Source organism: Pteropus alecto, unplaced genomic scaffold, assembly GCF_000325575.1.
Source record: "Pteropus alecto unplaced genomic scaffold, ASM32557v1 scaffold106, whole genome shotgun sequence".
Taxonomy (NCBI): Eukaryota; Metazoa; Chordata; class Mammalia; order Chiroptera; family Pteropodidae; genus Pteropus; species Pteropus alecto.
Window position 1 is genome coordinate 15,474,149 of NW_006442103.1, and position 20,146 is coordinate 15,494,294.

The 20,146-nt window shown below is 42.6% G+C and overlaps 1 protein-coding gene and 1 long non-coding RNA gene across 2 annotated transcripts in view; both read left to right on the forward strand.

Annotated features, from left to right (window-relative positions):
• LOC107196249 overlaps positions 1-19,247 on the forward strand; it is a 49,698-nt gene extending 30,451 nt beyond the window's left edge. The window contains exons 4-6 of the long non-coding RNA XR_003048675.1: positions 11,026-11,097; positions 13,090-13,187; positions 14,324-19,247. This is a non-coding gene — a long non-coding RNA (uncharacterized LOC107196249). The remainder of the gene's footprint in view (positions 1-11,025; positions 11,098-13,089; positions 13,188-14,323) is intronic.
• Positions 1-20,146, forward strand: part of MAN1A2 (mannosidase alpha class 1A member 2) — a 273,987-nt gene that overhangs the window by 137,897 nt on the left and 115,944 nt on the right. The gene's annotated exons all lie outside the window — the stretch shown is intronic.

The window sequence follows — 20,146 nt, forward strand, 5'->3', positions numbered from 1 at the left end:
GGCTTTAGAATGGAAAGAATGGGTGTGAAACTGAAACACGTGGCCTGTTTGGCAGTCGGGGCTGATTTGGTGGATCCGAATGACCAGATCTCCAGAATCCGTGTCACTCCTTGAAGCTGGGTCTCAGTCGTAGAAGCAGAAAGCAAAGGAAGAACAAACAAGGCAGGTGAAATCTCTTGGTTCCTGGTGGAGCGGGATTTTCTGTGCAAGGTATTACTTTGCTGGTTTTAAAGGACATTTAGTTGAAGGGAAGCTGTGATTGAATTTAGGTGACTTCCCTTAGAAAAGTTATGGAATGTGTCAATTTAGAAAACTTAGGAACTGGGTTACAGGTCTGTAGGGGATGTCTGTATATTTGTGTTACATTTAAATTTGCCAAGTACATATTTTCTATTAAGCTATTTGTTAGGCAAAAATGAGAATGAGCAATAAGCATTTTTTTTTTTTTTTTGGTATAGCTGTGCTTTATTCTCCATAATCATTTAAGTTATTTTCTAATGAGACTTTTCTGAACTTAATGGCAAATCAGCCAGGAGAGGGGGCGAGGGCAGTAAGGACGTGCTCGGAGTCGGGGCAATTTGGGTATAAATGCCCATGAGGCCTCACAGGCTGGTGAAGTCAGGATATTGTTACATTTTAGGGTTCCTTCCAGGATTTTTGTGAATTTAAATGCTGTATACATTGGTAGCAAGGACTGATTACTGCCTTTAAGAATTATAGTCCATTGCTGTTTGGAAATGGCAGTGATATTGTAGGAGGCCTAATGCATGGAAATGGGTGTGGATTCTCAGTTTGTTTGTGAGTGCCAGTGAATAATGAAGAACCTGAAATTAAAAATACCCGACAGGCTTCTTTAAAGACCTTGGAAAGTGGATAAAGTGCTTGGCAAGTTTTTCAGAAAGGAAGAGAAAGCAAATACAGCCTTACTAGAGTTTAATTACTCTCATCCCCGACGAGATAAGTGGTTGAAAAGTCGTCTTTCAGCCCTGCTTCCTCCCTTAAATACTGAATTTCTGTAGAGACCGAACCTCTTCCTACATCAAGACAGGCAACGAATGTCAGACATGACTGGAGTCTCTGGGTAAAAGATCACCCACGGGGTTTAAACCCAGGCAGGCCATCTGCCATGTGCACACAGCTCGGGGTCTGGGACAGAATGGCGGGAACTGTGGGGCTCAGAGGCAAAAGCTGGTGTGTTCCTCACAAGTATGATCACAGTACTGGGGAAAAACACCTTTCCACTCTGGCCAAAGGAAACCACTTAGACACTGCAAAAGAGCAGGTACCAGGAGGAAAGTAATAACAGCACCACACACGACCATAATAGCTCACACTTCCTGATTGCTTACTGGGTGTCAGCATTGTGCAAAACACTTTGCAAGCATTATCTCATTTAGGAAAGTGATGGAGGTTAATGCAGAGCTTTCAAGGCTTGATATTTGAGGTCATATATACCCTAAGTCAAGTGATAGTTCAGGAAAAGTGGCTAAATGTTTGAGAACGTTCGAGCAGGTATTTGGGCGTGTTTTTGGTGGGCTGGAAGCAAAACAAAGAGCTTATTTATTAAAACTGGAGATCCGATGATGGCAGGGAAGAAGGTCTAGATCAGGCTGTCTGTGAACAGGCAATTATCCAGGCGCCTTGAGCAGAATACTTTAATCAAAACTCCAGCTGCCAGTCTAAGAACGGGCTGCTAATTCCTTCCAGCTGCCCAGACTGGAGACGGGAAGCGGGGAGTCACTCAAACCACTGGGACAGCCACTGCATTGCTGAGAAGGCAAGGGCCTTACCTCAGATCTAGGGCTTCTCAGAAGACCTGCATGTGGCCTCTTTCTAGTCCCAAGGCTCAGTCTTCCAAGAAAAAAATGTAGAGAGTGGTGCCCAGACAACTATGAAAAAAAAAAAGCTGCCCTTTAATCGGTTATCCGTATAGGGAGCAAAGCTACATGCAAAATGTCTGCGATCAGGAAGAATCCCCATCCTAACATTCCCAAGGCAACAGCATCACGGGGAGGCAGACATGGCATTACCGAACACAAAGAGTTGGTCCATCCGGCGCTGGCAGAGCCAAACACTAAACACAGGGAATCGCAGTGGAGAAAGACTGGCTATTTTATTATGAATGGTGCAACCCAAGAGAACGGGGAGCTCATGCTCAAAAGCCTGAACTCCCTGATTCAGGGTTTGGGGCGGGGTTTTAAGGGTCTAGGGGAAGAGGTATACAGCAGTGCTGGTGTGGCAAGTTTTATTTTATTTGTCAATTATAGCTGACATTCAATATTATTTACATTAGTTTCAGATGTGCAGCATAGCGGCTGCTAATTTACGAAGTGATCCCCTGATAAGTCCAGTGCCCACCCGGCACCATACATAATTTACAGCATTATTGACTATATTCCCTGTGCCGTACTTTACATCTCTGTGACTATTTTATAACTACCAATTTGTACTTCTTAATCTCTTTACCTTTTTCACCCCAATCCCCCTTCCATCTGGCAACTTACCAGTTTGTTCTCTGTATCTACGAGTCTGTTTCTGTTTTGTTTGTTTATTTTATTTAGATTCTACGTATAAATGAAATCGTAAAGTATTTGTCTTTCTCTGTCTGATTTATGTCACTTAGCATAATACCCTTTGATATTATCACAAATATAAATTTTCATTCTTTTTTATGGCCAAGCAATAGTCCATTATATATATGTATCACTTCTTCTTTATCCACTTGTCTATTGATGGGCACTTAGGTTGCTTCCGTATCTTGACTACTGTAAATAATGCTGCAATAAACATAGGGGTGCATATATCTTTTTCAATTAGTGTTTCGAATAAATACCCAGAAGTAGAATTGCTGGGTTGTAAGGTAATTCTATTTTTAATTTTTTGGGGACACTCCATACTATTTTCTGTAGTAGCTGCACCAATTTGCAGTCCCATCGACAGTGTACAGGGGTTCCCTTTTCTTTGCATCCTCAACAACACTTGTTATTTGTTGATGTATTGATGATAGACATTCTGACAGGTGTGAGGTAATATCTCATTGTGGTTTTAAAATGCCATTTCGCTGATTAGTGACATTGAACATCTTTTCATATATCTATTGGCCATCTTTATGTTCTCTTTGGAGAAATGTCTATTGAGATCTTCTACCCATTTTTTATTTGGATTGTATTTTTGGTATTTAATTGTATGAGTTCTTTATAAAAACCCCTTATTGGAATCATTGGCGAATATTTTCCATTCAATAGGTTGTCTTTTTGTTTTCTTAATGGTTTCCTTTGCTGTGCAGAACCTTTTTAGTTTGATGTAATCCCACTGTTTATTTCGTCTTTCGTTTTCCTTGCCCGAGGAGTTATATCAGGAATTGATTATCTTTTCATCTGTTGATGGTTTCCTTTACTGTGAAAAAGGTTTTTAGTTTGATGTAATATTATTTGTTTATTTGTTTCCTTTGCCTGAGGAAATATATCAGAAAAAATATTACTGAGAGCAATGTCAGAGTTTACTGCCTACGTTTTCTTCCAGGAGTTCATGGTTTCAGGTCTTTCCACTCTGATCTTTATTATTTCTTTCCGTCTATTCACTTTGGGCTTTGTCGGTTGTTCTTTTTCTAGTTTCTTTAGGCGTCAGGTTATATGGTTTATTTGAGATTTTTCTTGTTTCTTTAGGCAGGCCTGTATTGCTATGAATTTTCCTCCCAGGACTTTCGCTGTGTCCCATAGATTTTGGGTTGTGTTTTCATTTTTATTTGTCTGAAGGGATCTTTTGATTTCTCCCTCGATCTCATTGTCAGCCCATTCCTTGTTTAATAGCATGTTATTTAGCCTCCATGTGTTTGTTTGTTTTTCAGTTCTTGTAACTGATTTCTAGTTTCATACCATCGTGGTCAGGAAAGATGCTTGATTATGATTTCAATCTTCTTAAATTTATTGAGATGTTTTGTGGCCTAATATGTGATCTATCTTGGAAAATGTTCCATGTGTGCTTGAACAGAATGTATATAGTACTACTTTGGGGTGAAATGCTCTAAAAATATCAATCAAATCCATCTGGTCTAATGTGTCATTTGAGGCCACTGTTTCCTTGTTGATTTTCTGTCTGGAAGATCTGTCCACTGATGTTATAATCCCCTGCTATGACGGAATTAGTGTCGATCTCTCCCTTCATGTCTGTCAATATTCATTTTATAAATTTAAGTCCTCCTTTGTTGGGGGCATAAATGTTTACAAGGGTTGTATCCTCTTGTTGGATTGATCCCTTTATCATGAAATGTCCTTCGTCTTTTGTTTTAAAGTCTATTTTGTCTGATATAAGTATTGCTACTCCAGCTTTTTGTTTGTTTGTTTTGTTTCTATTTGCATGAAATATCTTTTTCCATCCCTTTACTTTCTGTCCTGTGTGTCTTTCAATCCGAAGTGGGTCTCTTGTAGATAGCATATGTGTGGGTCTTGTTTTCTTATCCATTCAGCTACCCTATGTCTTTTGATTAATCCACTTACATTGAAAGTGATTATTAATAAGTACGTAGTTATTGCCATTTTATCATTCATATTTATGTTCTTTCCCCCACTTTCTTCTTCTTAAAGAAGTCCCTTTAATATTTCTTATAATATTGGTTTGGTGGTGATGAACTCCTTTAGCTTTTTCTTGTCTGGGAAGCTCTTTATGCCTCTTTCAGTTCTAAATGATAGCCTTGCTGGGTGGGGTAGTCTTGGCTTTAAGTCCTTGCTTTTCATCACTTTGAATATTTAGTGCCAATCCTGGCCTGCAAAGTTTCTGTTGGGAAATCAGCTGATGGTCTTATGGGAGCTCCCTGGTAGGTATCTAACTGCTTTTCTCTTTCAGTTTTTAAGATTCCCCCTTTGTCTTTAACCTTTGCCCTTTTAGTTATGATGTGTCTTGGTGTGCGCTTCTTTGCGTTCATCTTGTTTGGAACTGTGCACTTCCTGGACTTGTGTGTCTATTTCCTTCACCAAGTTAAGGAAGTTTTCAGTCATTATTCTTCAAATAGGGTCTCAATCCCTTGCTCTCTCTCCTCCTTCGGGTACCTCTGTGATGTGAATGTGGTTATGTTTGATTTTGTCCCAGAGGTTTCTTAAACTATCTATCTATATATATTTGCTGTTCTGATTAGGTGTTTTCTGCTACCTTATCTTTCAAATTGCTGATTTGATCCTCTGCTTCGTGTAAGCTACTATTGATTCCTTCTAGTGTATTCTTTATTTCAGTTATTGTATACTTCATTTCTGACTGGTTCTTTTTAATGGTTTCTATGTCCTTTTTTATGCTTACTGTCTCTTTATCGAAGTTCTCACTAAATTCCTTGAGCATCCTTAGTGTTTTGACTCTGTATCTGGTAAATTGCTTGCCTCCATTTTGTTTAGTTCTTTTTCTGGAGTTTTCTCTTGTTCTTTTATTTGGTACATGTTTCTTTGTCTCCTCATTTTGGCTTCCTCCCTGTGTTTGTTTCTATGCATTAGGTAGATCTGCTACATCTCATAGTCTTGGCAGAATGACTATATGTAGGTATCCTCTGGGGCCCAGTGGCACAGTCTCCCTGGTCCCCTGAGCTGGAGGCACTAGGCATGCCCCTTGTGTGGGTTGTGTGTGCCCTCCTATTACAGGTGAGCCTTGATTGCTTTTGGCACATCAGTGGGTTCGGTATAGTTGGCACCTCAGGCTGACAGGCCGTGAGGACTGGCTCCGACCACAGTCTACAAGCTGTTGTGTGGGGTCTGACCCCATAGTATGGGATTTGCCCCAGTGGGCTCTGGTGCCTGCCGAGATCGCCTTTTGGGTGTGCTGCTCATGGGGCTGATCGGGTGGTGCTCTGTTGTGGTCTGAAGCCAGCCACTGGATGTGTCATTGGTTCTGGGGCCTCTTGTGCAGGCCAAGGTCAGCTGCTGCTGGGTGGGACTTACAAAGCGATCTGAGGTTGGTCACTGCCTGTGCGGGACCTGAAGGTGTGTGGGAGAGGCCATGCTGCTAACCGAGGCCAACTGCCACCAGTACCGGGCCTGGGGCAGCTCAGCAAAAGGCGCAGGACACACTGAGGCCAGCTGCTGCTCACCTGGGGCCTGCAGACATTTGAGAGTTTTTAAGAAAGACTGCAGCCTGGAGCCAGGCTAGCTGCCCACTGCCAAAAGAGCCTCTGGCAGTGTGTGAGTTGGGGAAGGGGGTGGGGAACAAGTTTTAATCAGTGACCTTGGAGCTTGGCCATTTATGGTAAGGGGCATCAGTACAGGATCTTTCTGGACAGCGGACCCTCTGCTTCTGAAAGAGTTTGGTGTTCAAGTTATGTCCCAGTCCTTCGGTTGTGTGTGTGTGTGTGTGTGTGTGTGTGTGTGTGTGTGTGGGGAGGGGGGGCTTCGATTCCAGATGGAGGTCAAGGTTCTCGCCTCTGCTCACGCTTTGGCTGCACGACTTGCAGTTTTGGTCCGTCATCTCTGAAAAGCAACTTAGCATCTCATTAAGCAGGATGGGACCGTTTTGAGCTGGCTCTGCGGTGACAGTGGCAAAGCGGCCCAAGGCCTGAACTGGCGCGTCCCTCACGACGGCGGTCACGAGGCGTGCAGAGTGGAGCCGGAAGGAACGAGCGGGGGTTTGGTGTCCCAGTGGCGCAGGACCGTGGATCACAGCGCTTACCACTCCTGACCCCTCCTTCTGCAAGGGAAGATTAGGGTCATGTGACCTTAGCGTAAAGGTTTTACCCCTACCTGCTTTGGAACTGCGGGTACAGGGCTTGAGATTCCCTGCAGGAAGGTGGACGTAGATGGCAGTGGCCATATGGCTGAAACAAGAGGCAGGACCGAATCGGAGCCACACGGGCGAGAACCTGCGCCAGTTTATTCAAGAGCCTGAGCCACACTGTGGGCAGCAGCTGGAGCGGAGATCTGGGATCCTCCCCTCCCGCTCCTACACGCACGCATGCGCAGACTGAAGCCTGGAAGACAGGCTGGGGAAGGTGCCAAAGGCTTCTGCTCTTGAGGATGTTGCGACTGGATCCCCAAGAATAAACTTGGAAATCTTGGGAAATACCGCTGGGTGAAAAGAGAGGTTAAGGAGAATGCGATCCCTAAAACCAAATTTCCTCTTTCTCTGAATGGGACGGAGTGATCTCCAGGGAAAGCATCCAAAGAAGAGCTGCCGGGCCCTCGTCCCTTCAGGAAAAAGTTTACAAAGACTTCATGGCTTGGGATTAACGAGATCACCTTGAAGAATGGCCAATTAATAAATGTCAAAATCTCGAAGTCCCATGACCTAAATGCTTCTTTATGGCAGAGGGGTAAATAAAAGAGGTGTAGTTTGACACTTGGAATAGATTAGTTTAACCAGACTACTGTACACAATGCTTGCCCCAGACTGTCTGCTGGGACTTCAGTGATTTTCAGTGTCTGAGGAGTGGATTGTCAAAACCCTATGACTGAAAGAAATAAAAGGAGACCATGAAATAATCTGTGTAAAATTTCAATGAGAGAAATGGAAGTAGAATGACTTGTGCCTAGGTATAGATGTTATTAACAAATATACTTTGAAAACTCACATATAATACTGTAAAGTAATAAGAGAATAACAGTGGTTGATGGATGAAGCTAGTATTTCCCTAACTTGAGTCATTCCCATGCCACCGCCCTCAATACTTCGGCCACTTCTTTTTACCTGTGTCACTTAATGTGTTTCTTTAAACTGATGTGCACTTTAAACGCATATATATCCTTTTAGAGAAGAAAACTTTATATCACAACTCTAAAAAGAAACCCGTATCACATAAATAGGAGGTAAAAATAAAAACAAATCTTTATGTAGTAAAAGCCAAAACGAGGTTATAAAACTCTAGCTTGATAATATTACATTCCAAAGGCTCTCAGCCTGAGGCCTGCTCTCTCTTGCAAAAAGGGAGATTAGCAAGTGGTAGACATAGGAGGACCAATGGAAACTTTTTCCTTGAAATAATCAGCAGGACTGAGAGAGAACTAGAAAGGGAATAGCTCTCTCATTATGTGATTCAGTGCCATTTAATGTCAGCCTCTGGGCACCATCGGAAATCATCTCCAGTGGCTCTTATGCTCAAATCGCAGTTTACATGCTGTATACAATGGGAAACGCAGTTCTCGACCAGCCTAGGACATGTAAACCTCATCTACCCTGAATGGAGTAGAAATAAGATGGGAGATCAGAGAAAGAAGGTGTAAAAAAGTCTAAAAAGCAGATTAGGAAAATTATGAAGCAGAAACAAAGTGGGAGCAAAACCTAAAAGAAGCTGAGAGGGTGAACTTAGGTCGGAATGTAAACAGAGGTCCCTAATAAAAGGAAGAAGCAAAGCTCTTTAGAGACTGAAAGTGGCTACGAAGGGACATTGCCTCCAGCCAAGACGGGCATGAGGAGAAAACCAGAAAGTTATCTAAATAAGCATGCAGGCTAAGTCTGAGGCAAAGCAGCTGCCGTTCGCCCGGTGAGAATGGCGGAGGTGGAATGGTGGGCGACAGACTCCTCCGATGGCCCACTGTGTTGGATCCCACGTGGTTGAACCAGGCGGCTGAAGTCACAGGACCTACTGCTGAGTTGGGTATTTCAGCCCCTTTAAAACAAACACAGTCTTCATCCTTGCCCCCACCCCGACCCAGGGGAAAAAAAGGAGAATTTGTCCAGCTGAATTTTACTTCTCAGATAGCTGTTTTGCATGTGGACTGTGAACTGCTCATCACTTAATTTGTTTTTCTAGAAGGAAATAAAAGGTAATTTATAACTGGTAGGTTCAGTGGCCAACAAGAATGATCAAATTTCATACCCAAAGCATTGGTATTCAGTGCCTTTAGCTATTCTGCTATATAATCTAGATGGGTCACTTGGGGCTCCTATAGTTGCCATTTATACCTCCCAAAATAATTTCTAATGAATAGGGCAGGGTAAATAAATATAAGACCAATAAAGTTCAAGGTAAAAGCTATGTTTAGATCACATGAGAAGCTACACATAATGCTATCATAAAACAGTGTTTTGTTGCTTAAAAAATTCTACCATCTGGGTTATGACAGTGACTCAGTGTAATAAACATAGGCATGTAATAATATACTTAATATATACATAATATAAAATACGTAAGTGTGTGTGTGTGTGTGTGTGTGTGTACATACTTCAAAATAGTGTTTCTCAAGCACTATTCCAAATGTGATTTTCTGAATTTTCAAAGCCCCTTCCAATTTTGGTTTGTTCTCACCATTGACAGATGAAGCAGAATGATAAACTCCCTAGATTTTAATGTAAAGTTTTAAAAAATAATAGTTCTGTATAGTGCATTGTGGTCTAGAGAGTATTTTCCCATACGGAAGTTATCTCCAGTGCTCTTGACCATGACGCAGTAAGGTGAATGGGTTTACCGAGGTGCTAACTGGCTCAACAAGATTAAATGACTTTCTCAAGCCCACACAGCCAGTAAATCAAGCTGATATTCAAAACGAGCGTAGGTTGAAGCCAGTGTGGTGCCAGGGGAGGAGAGGAGGCTGTCTCCCCAGAGACCTCGTAGGTGGCCTTACTCCACTGAGTTGCCAGATTGCAAGTTCTGTCCTTAACTTGTCAATATCCCAGAATTTTGCTCTCCAAGCCAGCTGAAGTACCCTAACCAAACCCATAAGGGACTGAGGCCTATACCAGAAGGCTGGCTTCTTTATTGTGAGAAATATTAGAACCACGTGAACCGGATAGAATGCAGTGGCTGGAGACCACAGCGCTGTCTCCCTGTGGGCGGAATGACGTGGGGCAACAAATTACCATCCTGAGACTGAATGATGGACATGAGGAGGCAGATGTTGAGGCGTAGGCAAGGAGGAAATTATGTATATTGCCATTCGCGACATACCTATCATCATTATTATCAATTCCATTATTACCGGTACCTATTATCATCTGTCCCATTCTAGAAAGGAGGAGATTTAGACACAAAAAGATGAATTCACTTGCCCAAAGTCACACAGTTAGTGTGAAGGACAGGATTCAAACCCATGTCTATCTGCTCTCAAGGTGTTTGGACTTTCTAGAGGGAGCGGGGTGGTGATTATCTGGGCCGGGGTGATGGAGGAGGAGGCGGAAGAAGGAGAGGGAGGGATGAGGAAGGAGAAGGTGCGGAGGGAGAGAAAGGGGGAGGAGGAGGAGGACAAACAGGAGGGAGAGAGAGAGGGAGAGGAGGGGAGCTCTGTGAGAAAGAAAGGAATGGGGAAGGGGGCCAGGCAGAGGGGAGGGACAGGGACGGCCAGGACATAGCTTCCAACTGAAGTCAACTCAGCACTTTCCAGGGGCCCTCACACTGACTCACTGGGAGCAGTGCAGGGCAGGGTCGAGGAAATTCTACTCGGCCTGGTCTGTGCTAGCCTGGGGAGCAAGGCTGTTCTCTGGGGGCAGGGGCGGAGGTGGGGCGAGGGCGTAGGGCAGAGCCAGGCAGGCATTGCTGCAGCGCGTGCCTGCTGCAGACCTTCTTCCCGTTTGTGACTGGGCTAATCTGTCATTTGGGGATTCGTAGAACAGCCGATGACAGGAAGCCAAGTCTAGCCCATGGCGCTCCATGGCGCTCAGGAGCGACTGCACTGCGTCACTAGAACACTCTCGGGATCCTGGCCTCACTGTTTCCTAACTTAAACACATCATTACTTAAACTCTCTGAGCCTCAGTTTCCCCATTTGTAAAATAGAACTAAAACTATTTGCCCTACTTTCCTTACAGTTCATATTTTGCAAGCGCTTACCGGGTACCCGCACTATGCCCAGCGCTCTCTGTGGGCACCGTTGTTTTTAATACTTATAAAATCTTGTGATTTATAAAATAGATTATGATTATACTGGTTTTATAAGTGATTAAAATGAGGCTTAGCGAGGCTAAGTATCTTGTCCGAGGGGTACCTTCATTATAAAAATCTCAAAGATTGAGCCTAAAAGTTTTTTGACGAAGAGTAAATAACTTAAAAAAAAAAAAAATCCGAGCCTATGGGACCACTGGAACCTCATGAGGAGCAAAGCATTTGTTCTATCTCATTTCTAGGGACTGCCTCCAGAGACGGTATTCTCACAGCTGAGCCCGACGTAACTTGCTCTGAATTACAGCAGAAACAAGGTGGGTTTGGGGCGTTGGAGCTTGCAAGGCGTAGATCTGGCTACGGATGAAAACCCCACAGGAAGGGCCAGGCTGATGCCCTTTGCGTCTCGGCTCCTGACCAGCAGCGTCAGTGAATTTATTTAGTCAGACGTTTCATATGAAGCTGAAGACGTTTAAATGATGCCTCCAAGATGGGACCCTCTCTCTAGGCGCCCTTTGGTAGTGGAGCAGGCCTGCCGGACAAGAAGCGATTCAAGGACTGGGTTTAAAGTTTTCAAAAAACGTGTCCAAATTCTTTTTTAAAGAGTGACATAAATAATATCCTATTGCGAACCTATAATTTGATGAGCAGTGGCAGGGCGTCCTTATCCGTCCTCCTTTTGTAATTTTATAGCTTTCACATTATTTTTTAGAGGTTTAAATATAACATCTCTTTAAGACCCTGTAGATTTTAATTACCAAAGCAGTTATGTCAGTTTTTACCAAAAGCAGAGTGACCTTATTTTATAACTGAAACGAAGCCCGAAGCTTGTTCCCAGCAGCAGGTAGTTAACAGGTCATTGCATAAAGATTTATATACACTCTGCGGACAGAGAAGAATCTCAAATAGGGAAGTCAAATCACGAACTCGCTTATTTAATCATTTTAGGCAAGTTAGGATTTACTTCAATTAGAAGCTGTATCCTGGCTAAATGAAGTTTGTTTTTATGAAGATGCTGAAAAACACCGCCATTAAACAATTTAAAAAATAGTAAATTCAGCAACTAATTTTAATATACCTGCAGGGGAAACAAAAAACAAAAAACAACCAGGTTTTCTTTTGTTTTCATGTGAGGGTAGCTTCATGGTGAACCTAGAGAAGCGGTGTTTCCTAATTGCATTTATACACCTGACTTTAGAAAATATTACTTCAAAATAAAAGCAAACTCTTGGACAGAAATAGCAGGATGTTGGAGGAAGGAGGTAGCAAGTGTAGGAGAGGGTGAGGGGCCTTCTTCTAGTATCTCTTAGATTTAGCTACAGCAATATCGACCCATCTTCTAGCCCACTTTGCCTCTGAAATTCTTGAGAAAAAAAAAATCTGCAATTAAAATTCTCCATCTCTGTATTTCGATTCCCACACCCACTATCCTCTTTCTTCAAAAAAATCTGTCGCCGGTGCCTTTGCTGTGATCCTTTCCTGTGTGGGTTTTCTCTCTGGAATAACAGCGGAATCAGGAAAAGGTCTTGACCACAGCTCACTGCTTCTGTGAGCACCTTGAGGCCAGCTGGGGACCGACAGGCTCAGACTCCAGCCAGTTGCCACAGATGCAACTGCTTTGAAAAGCAGATTCTCAAGTCACTGCTAACCTTATGCAGAAAAATGAAAATGGGAAACAGTGATATTTTATTCAGTTTTCTCTTCCTCATTCTAGAAAATAGAACCAAGGCAACATATGATTGGAATGAAACAAGGTTATTCTTAGCAGATAAACATTCCACATGCAGAATCAGTACAAAATGCGGTTTAGAGAGTATTCTAAAAAACATTCAATGGCTCTCCTTCATCTTCCTATCAGTGAGGGCCGGGATGGGGCGAGGGGAGGGGTGAGTCAGAATGGTTGACACGGAGAATTGGCCTCATTATTCTTGTTTTTGAAAATAGCATTAAAATGTATTTCAGCTTTATACATTACGGTTTTGTCATTACAGATAGAAGTATCCTTTAAGCATATTTTGGATGAGATATGAGGAAATGTGTTTTTATGATATTTTGAGAACTCTTAATAAGACTATTAGGATTTTCTGCAGCATAGAGTATCCTTCATCTGCAGTACGAAGCCCAGAGCACCTTTCATTGTGGGGAGGGAGGGCGGGAAGGACTGGGCCTCGAAGTGAGAAAGACACCGAGCACAACGGGATGGATGTGGCAGCTTGCCACCAAGCATAATCCATGTCTCTTAGCCCTGGCACAGTGAATACGTGTTCCTAATAACCTACCTTATTCCTGGCTCTCTTTCTCCCAAAAAGCTCACGCTGTCAATTAATAGTCTCTTGCATCCGCCTGAGTGTCTGTGTCCCTCCGTTGGGGAGCTCGCTGGGGCCTGCATGCCTACGTGAGCAGACAGGTGAGTTACCCTGGTGTAATCCTGCCAAGAAATCACAGCATTCTCTTCACTTTGGGGGTTTGGGGGGGGCAGGCTCCTACAGTTCAGACATCATGTGAACCAGCAGTAAGTGTCGCCCAGCTTCCTCAGACTAATAAGAGATGCTGCTTCGCTCAGAGACCAAATGAGCTCAGCCTCAGAGAACCAGCCTTCAGAACGAGATGACGTCAGGGTGGGGGCCAGACCTGCCTGGCCAGCGGGAGAGAAGGCTGGCATCTTAGGAGGCAGTTCAGTGCCATGGTCATGGGTCCCAGCTGTGGGGTCAGACTTGCTGGTTCCTGTTAACTGATTGATCTTGGGCCCATTTCTAAACCTCTACGATTTCAATGGCAGCACTGAGTTTCCTTATTTCTAAAACGGGAATAATTATGTTCTGACAAGTACAAGGGACAGTGTGTACAAACTGGCATGTAGTAAGCCCTCAATAAATGTTAGATGTTATCATCAAAAGCAAAACAGACTCACAATGTACGTAAGTCAAACCATTATGCTGTATGCCTTACACTTAAACAGTGATGTATATCAATTATATCTCAATCAGGGTGGAAAAATTGAATAAAAATAAATAACAATACATTTTTTTAATTAAAAAAAAGCAAAATAGACACAGATTTTTCAAGTGGCATCTGATGTGTGACTGATGATTTTTTGTCCCTCAGCCCAGGTTCTCGAAGGGGCAAGTAGAGGAACGCGTTTAGCTGGGGTTTAAATTATGCTTTTAACTTCAGTTCTGCAAATGTTGATTTTGTGTCGGATTAATTTCTGTGTGGAGGAGCTGGCATGAAAGTAGGCTGAGCTCTCAATTGGCCATTTTCCCTTTATGCTCTACCTGGTCTCTACAAGTCATCTAATGAATATTAATGAAGCAGTATTAATAAATGTCTACCTGAGAGAATTGCAGAGCGGTAACCTCTGACCTTTCATCCTGTCTCTCCTGCTTTCTGGGGTTTTAAGAGCGACAATTATGGTTGTAACATTGATTTTTATTAAATAAGGAAAGAGACGAAATTAGGCAAAGGAAAGGCTTGCGTGCAGTTGGCCTTGCTGCTTTTTTAAATGTGCATTAACTGTTGGCTTTGTTCTGGGCGCTGTGCCAGCTGCTTTTCTCACGCTCTCGCCTTTCATCATGGCAAGAAACTACGTGAAAGTAACTTGAGCTCTGCTGAGGATCAGAAAAGTCAAGGAGCCTGCTCCAAGTGACCCAGCGGCATATGGCGGAGTCCTGATCCATCGGTAGCTAGATCTACCTATCTGTTCACTCTTGGGGTATTTTTGGAGTGCCTGCTGTGTGTTATTCACTGTTCCTGGTACCGAGGACATAATAGTGAGCCGGACAGGCCCAATACTGGTTCCCTCGCCGAGCTTCCAGCCTCCCGAGGATGACTGACAAATAAGCAATTGTAATTGTGTCACAACACATGAGTGTGCTGTGGTAAAGGCATTCCGGGCAGGAAAACAGCCTCAGCTAAGGCCCAGGGACAAAAAAGAACAAGGCGCTTTTGGGGAACCGAAAGGAATTCACTAAAGGGTCAAGCGTCATATAATATTAAAGGCACAGGTGGGGGACTGCCGGCTCTTGGGGCGAGGGGCCACGATCTCTGCTGGGGGAGAGTTAGGTTGAGTTGGAGTTTATTTGACAAATCGTGCTGTTGGACTCTGACGTTTTCCAAAGCAGTAATAACAGCTTCTAAGGATAATTATGTTTCATTATTTCTCTGATTACAATTGTTCAAAAAAACAACGGGACTCAAGGTTTCTCCAGGGTCGTTCTACGTCCCTATGCCTGAACCGGACAGAGCCGCAGCTCTGACTGGGTCACAGCACATCGTGTTCACCAAAGAAGTTACCAAGACAACACGCAGCATGTGTATGTGGTCCCAGTGCCAGGTCCTGATGTCCCAGAGGGGCAAAGCATCTCTCTTAGTAACGTAGGTTGACCTTGACCACCTAACACTCTGTGCCAGACTGTGTTCTCGAGGTAAACACGTACTGACTCATCAAGTCTGTGTGACAACACTATGAAGTAGGAGCAATTACTCGTCATGCTTCAGATGAGAAATCGAGGCCTAGAGAGCTGAAATAAACAAGACACCGGTGCTCTCACACAACGAGTCGACGCCAGAGCCCATCTGTAACCCCGGGCAGCGCGGCCCCGGAGTCTGCGCACTGCCTCACAGTCCTGGTCCCTCCCCTCCCTCCAACTGTTGGAAGTATATCCCAATTGCCAGAAGTTCACGAAATCATCTCTTTAAGTTATGGAAGATAAGCCATAGTTCCATCTTTTGGCAGTTCGTGAATTAAAACCATTTATGGACAACCTCGTGGATAAATCTACCACCTCCCACACTCGCCTGAGCGCTGTTGACTCATTACCTGTACGCCTTTGCCAAACGCCCAGTTCCCGTAAAGCTCGTTGCTGTCAGCGGAGCAGTGAGCAAAGGCATCACGCTTGAACCTTGCCTCCCCGGAAGCAGAGTCTCTGCCTGTAGGTGGGTGCGTTTTCACTCCAGCCTGAACCCTCGCTCCTCCTCGGGGAGCTTCAGAAAGGCTCGGCCTAAGGTGGGTGATGCTGACTCTGGGGCAGCCTTTTGTTCCCAGCGAAGCAACTTAGGGTTCATTACATGATCATGTCCCACCCTAGGAGATTCTAATTTAGTGGCTCGGGGAAGAAAACATTCCATGGGTAATTATGATATATGGCTGAAACTGAGAACCTCTAGATCTGGTCAGTCAGATGAGGGTCAATCTGCCTGGTTAATGGCGAAAGGTAAGGCACCAATAATAATGGCATGATGATGATGATAATGATAAATTAGCTGAATGAGGGAATAAAGTAATGCTTCTACAAAGCCTTGGGATTTAAATGCTCCCAGACTATTTGGCTATTTCATTAGAAGCAAACATTGTTTGCTGCCTTTGCTGGGCCAAAGTCTTGTCAACTATTTTGCTTCTTCAACTGCATCTCTTATGGACCTGGGACCTCTTTGTCCCTTACCCATAATCGACTTGCAGCTTTGTGCCTCTTGGTCCATCTTCCCTCCAGGTTTTATTCAGATTGCTCCCTAGTGTTCCTTCTTTCTATATTTATGCAGTGCTTAGTTTGACTGTTTACCTTGGGGTTAGTGGTTACTCCCCAGTTCTGCTTTTATCTGTATAAGGAATTTCTGCCTCTCTTGTTACATTAGCCTAAGTCAGTCTGATGCCCCGGAGATGCTGTGACCATCATTTTCATCATTGCCAACAGGAATCACTGGTAGAGAAGTTAAGGCAGGGAAGAAGTTTAGTTTGGATGCAGAGAACAACTTTGTGTGAAAGAGCAAGACAGACATGTAAGCCATCTTTATATTTCCGAAATTCATAAAAATAAGATAGACAACGTCTTTTGAGGACACTGTGGATATTTTGCTGAAAAATGAGAGAAAGCACTAAGGACCATTCCAAGTTCCTTGTTATTACATTATTATAATGATTAGCATTGTTACTGTGAAAATGATACAATTTTTTTTCCTGTTGGGTGCTGATTTAAATCTTGATGAATCTTTCCGTGTATTGTGTGTAAATCTTGAGCATTATTCACGTCTGATCGTGTCTCAATTCCCTCCTGCCCTCCCTTCTTCCTTCCATGCATATATATTTCCAGGAAATACAAGATTTAAAAAAAAAAATTACCACCAACACAAAAACAAAAAACCCCTTGGCTTTAATACATATCTGGTTCAACTGGAAATATGAAGAACTATAATTTCATTGCTGTGGCCTAATTTTTTTCCATGCCATTTAAAACCAACAAGTTATAATTTTGAAAAATATCAGAAGGGCAAAGTGCATCAGCTCTTTCATCTTACGTTAATAGGAAGAAGCCCCACACGACATCCTGATAGCAGGACCTCTGTGATTCCAGCATTTCTTCATTAAGGGAGAGATATTTACATAGCATGGCGGCGACCAAATCATGCTTTAGGACGAGTGCTACAGCAATGGGCCCTGAAGGAGAAGCGCCCAGTCGCTATTTTGCTTGTACTGCCCCAAATGCAAAGGGCTGCAGTTGAAGAAGCAAAATAGTCTGAAGTAAAATTATACCATAATGGCTTGTAATTAACAGCAGAATCCATGTATGAAATCTAATGTAATATAAGCCCTCAAATAAGTGTTAACTTTGAGATGCAAGAGAGGGGGTTTGTCTTTTTAAAACACATCCTGGCCATCATTTAACAGGCCATGTTAGAGGCACCCATCACACTGTTGCTCTATTACTACCGGGAATCTTCGAGTCTGCTTACTCCCGGTCAGGTTCCGAAAGGTGTCTCCACTGTTGGGACAGTCCTGTTGTGGATGACAGGCTCAAACGTTACTCGATGCATTAGAATGTTAGGCTGAAATTGCACAGCGTGTCTGGGACTCCAAAACTAAACCTCGTTTGCATTTGGGATGGCTGTAAAATAAATATGAAAGCTTAAAATTCATAATCAGAACTCTCTAAGTCCTTTAAACCTTTTTCGTGCTTGAAGCTACTGAAGTACCTTTGGGAAAATATAGCTCCTTAATTTTCGGCATTTATAAGTAACCTCAGTTCGGTCGTACAATATGTACACTGCTCCCAACTTTAGTCAATGCAAAAATCAGTGTTCTCTGAAGGATGAACACATGTCATGAACTCAAATATTAGTTTAAAGTCACTAATAACAACCAGGAAGAGAAAAGGAGTTACGTGTCACGAAATCTGTGACTCTCTGAGATTTCACAGGTCAACGGGTTGGATTTACCTGTTCTTCATACCAGCTGTGCCCTAAGGACAGTTGTGACTATTACTTCAGTAGCTAGGAAATAGGTGTGTTCGAGAGCCATTATATAGAGAGAAAAGCATGAAAATATGCAATAAAAGTACAAATCATCTTAAAGGACTATTATGATGTGGGAAATGATTATTTAAGATATACACACATTTTCAGGTATTATTAAAGTGTAATTTCCCCCCAGATTTTTGAAACATCCCCTAAGCACCAAAAGTTTAAAATAGAATTTTTGAGTGTTCATTTTGTTGAACTTTTTGATAGTCATCTTTTAAAATTGATTTACATACTCCTGTGTATTGCATGTAATTTAACATTTTAATGAACCAGTTTGAGTGTCAGAATTGAGGGGCTGAGAGTTAAGCGGTAGAATCAGAAACAAGGAAACAGTATCTTCTCGCTCCCCAAGCCCTGCCCTTTGTCCTCTGTACCGTGCATCAGGCTTTCTAGGGTGGGCATGAAGATACTGTCTTTGATCCCCTCCCCTGCCAATCGACTCTGCTATGTGGACGCCTCTGCAAATGCCTGCTCTTTTTCTTCACCAATAACTCTACCGGAGTTCAGGTCATTAATATCTCTTGGCTAGATGGTAGAAAGAGTTGTTTGGTTTTATTTTTTTTTAACTGGTGTCCCTACCTTTATGTAGTCTGACCACCCTGAAGTCCATTCTCCATTTTATATCCATTTTACAGCCAGAGTGATCCTTCTAAAAATGCACATCCATCGGATCTAACCATTCCTCTGCTTGAAAACCCTTCAATGGCTTCCTATTGCTCTTAGAATAAAACCCAATTCCTTAATGTAGCCTCCTTACAGACCCTTCATGATTTAATCTCTCGGCCCTTTTTTTTTGGGGGGGGGGTCTGCTTGATCTAGCTGTGTCTGATAGATTGTTAAAATCTCCCACTCAGATGGTAGGCTTGTCAATTTCTCTTTGTAATTCTGATGGTTTTGCTTTCCGTAATTGAAAGCAATGTTATTAGGTACCTTCAGCTTCTCGGTAGTGACCCTCTTTATTTCTATTAATACATGTGGCGTAAATGACTATTTTTGTCTGATATTAATAATGCTTCATCAGCTTTTTGTTAGTATTTTGATAATTTATCTTTTTTTATCCCCTTATGTCCAGTATTTCTGGGGTTTAGTTTTGTGTCTTTTGCTAGCATTATATACCTGAATATTACTTTAAATGGATCTGATAATCTTTCTTTTAATAAATGATTTAAATCTATGTAGTGACGTGCTTGCTGGTATACTTGGACTTAGTTCTACTATTCCATTTTGTGTGTGTGCTGTTTTCGACATGGCTTTCTTTTCTTCTTTTTTTCTCCTTCTCTGCCTTCTAGTGAATGATCAGATTTCTAGATCAAATCTCCCCAACCCTTGGCCACATTGTTCTTTCTGTAGGTTTAGAAGCTCTACATTAGCTTTTCATTAATATAAATTTCTTACAAAGTATCCAGAGTTGTTATTGCTACACCTCTCCCAAAGGTGACAAAGGCCTTAGCATGCTTTAACTCCCACTGTGTACTTCCTTTCTTCCTGTTATCTTTTTTTTTTTTTAACACTAGAGTAGTTATTTTTAATTCTACCATCACATTTTATTAATTTCTTCCCTCACCAGTATGTCTTATATCCTGTGCTTTCCCTCTGGGCTTATTTTTCTTATTGAGGGAGGGACAGTCTTCAGTAGTGCTTTTGATGTGGGTCTGTGAGTGTTAAACTCTTAGTCTTTTATGATTGAAATGTCTTTGTTTTGCCCTATCCCTTAAATGACAGTTTATCTGGAAATCAAATTCTTGGTTGATAGTGTTCCATTCAATGCTTCTAAGATATTCTATTGTCTTACTTCTGTTGCTGCTTCTGAGAACTCTAGTTATAGTCCCTTCGTGTATAATCAATGTTTTGGGTAACTTGGGATTTTATCTTTTTCCTTATTGCTCTGTGGTTTCACTCTAATGTGACAGAAGTGTTAGTTCATTTTTATTTTTCCTGCTCAGTACACATGGTGTTCTGATGTTTTGATTAGAAATCCTTCAGTCATTTTTTTCCTTTCTTTCTTTTTCTTTCTTTCTTTCTTTTCCTTCCTCCCTTCCTCCCTCCCTCCCTTCCTTCCTTCCTTCCTTCCTT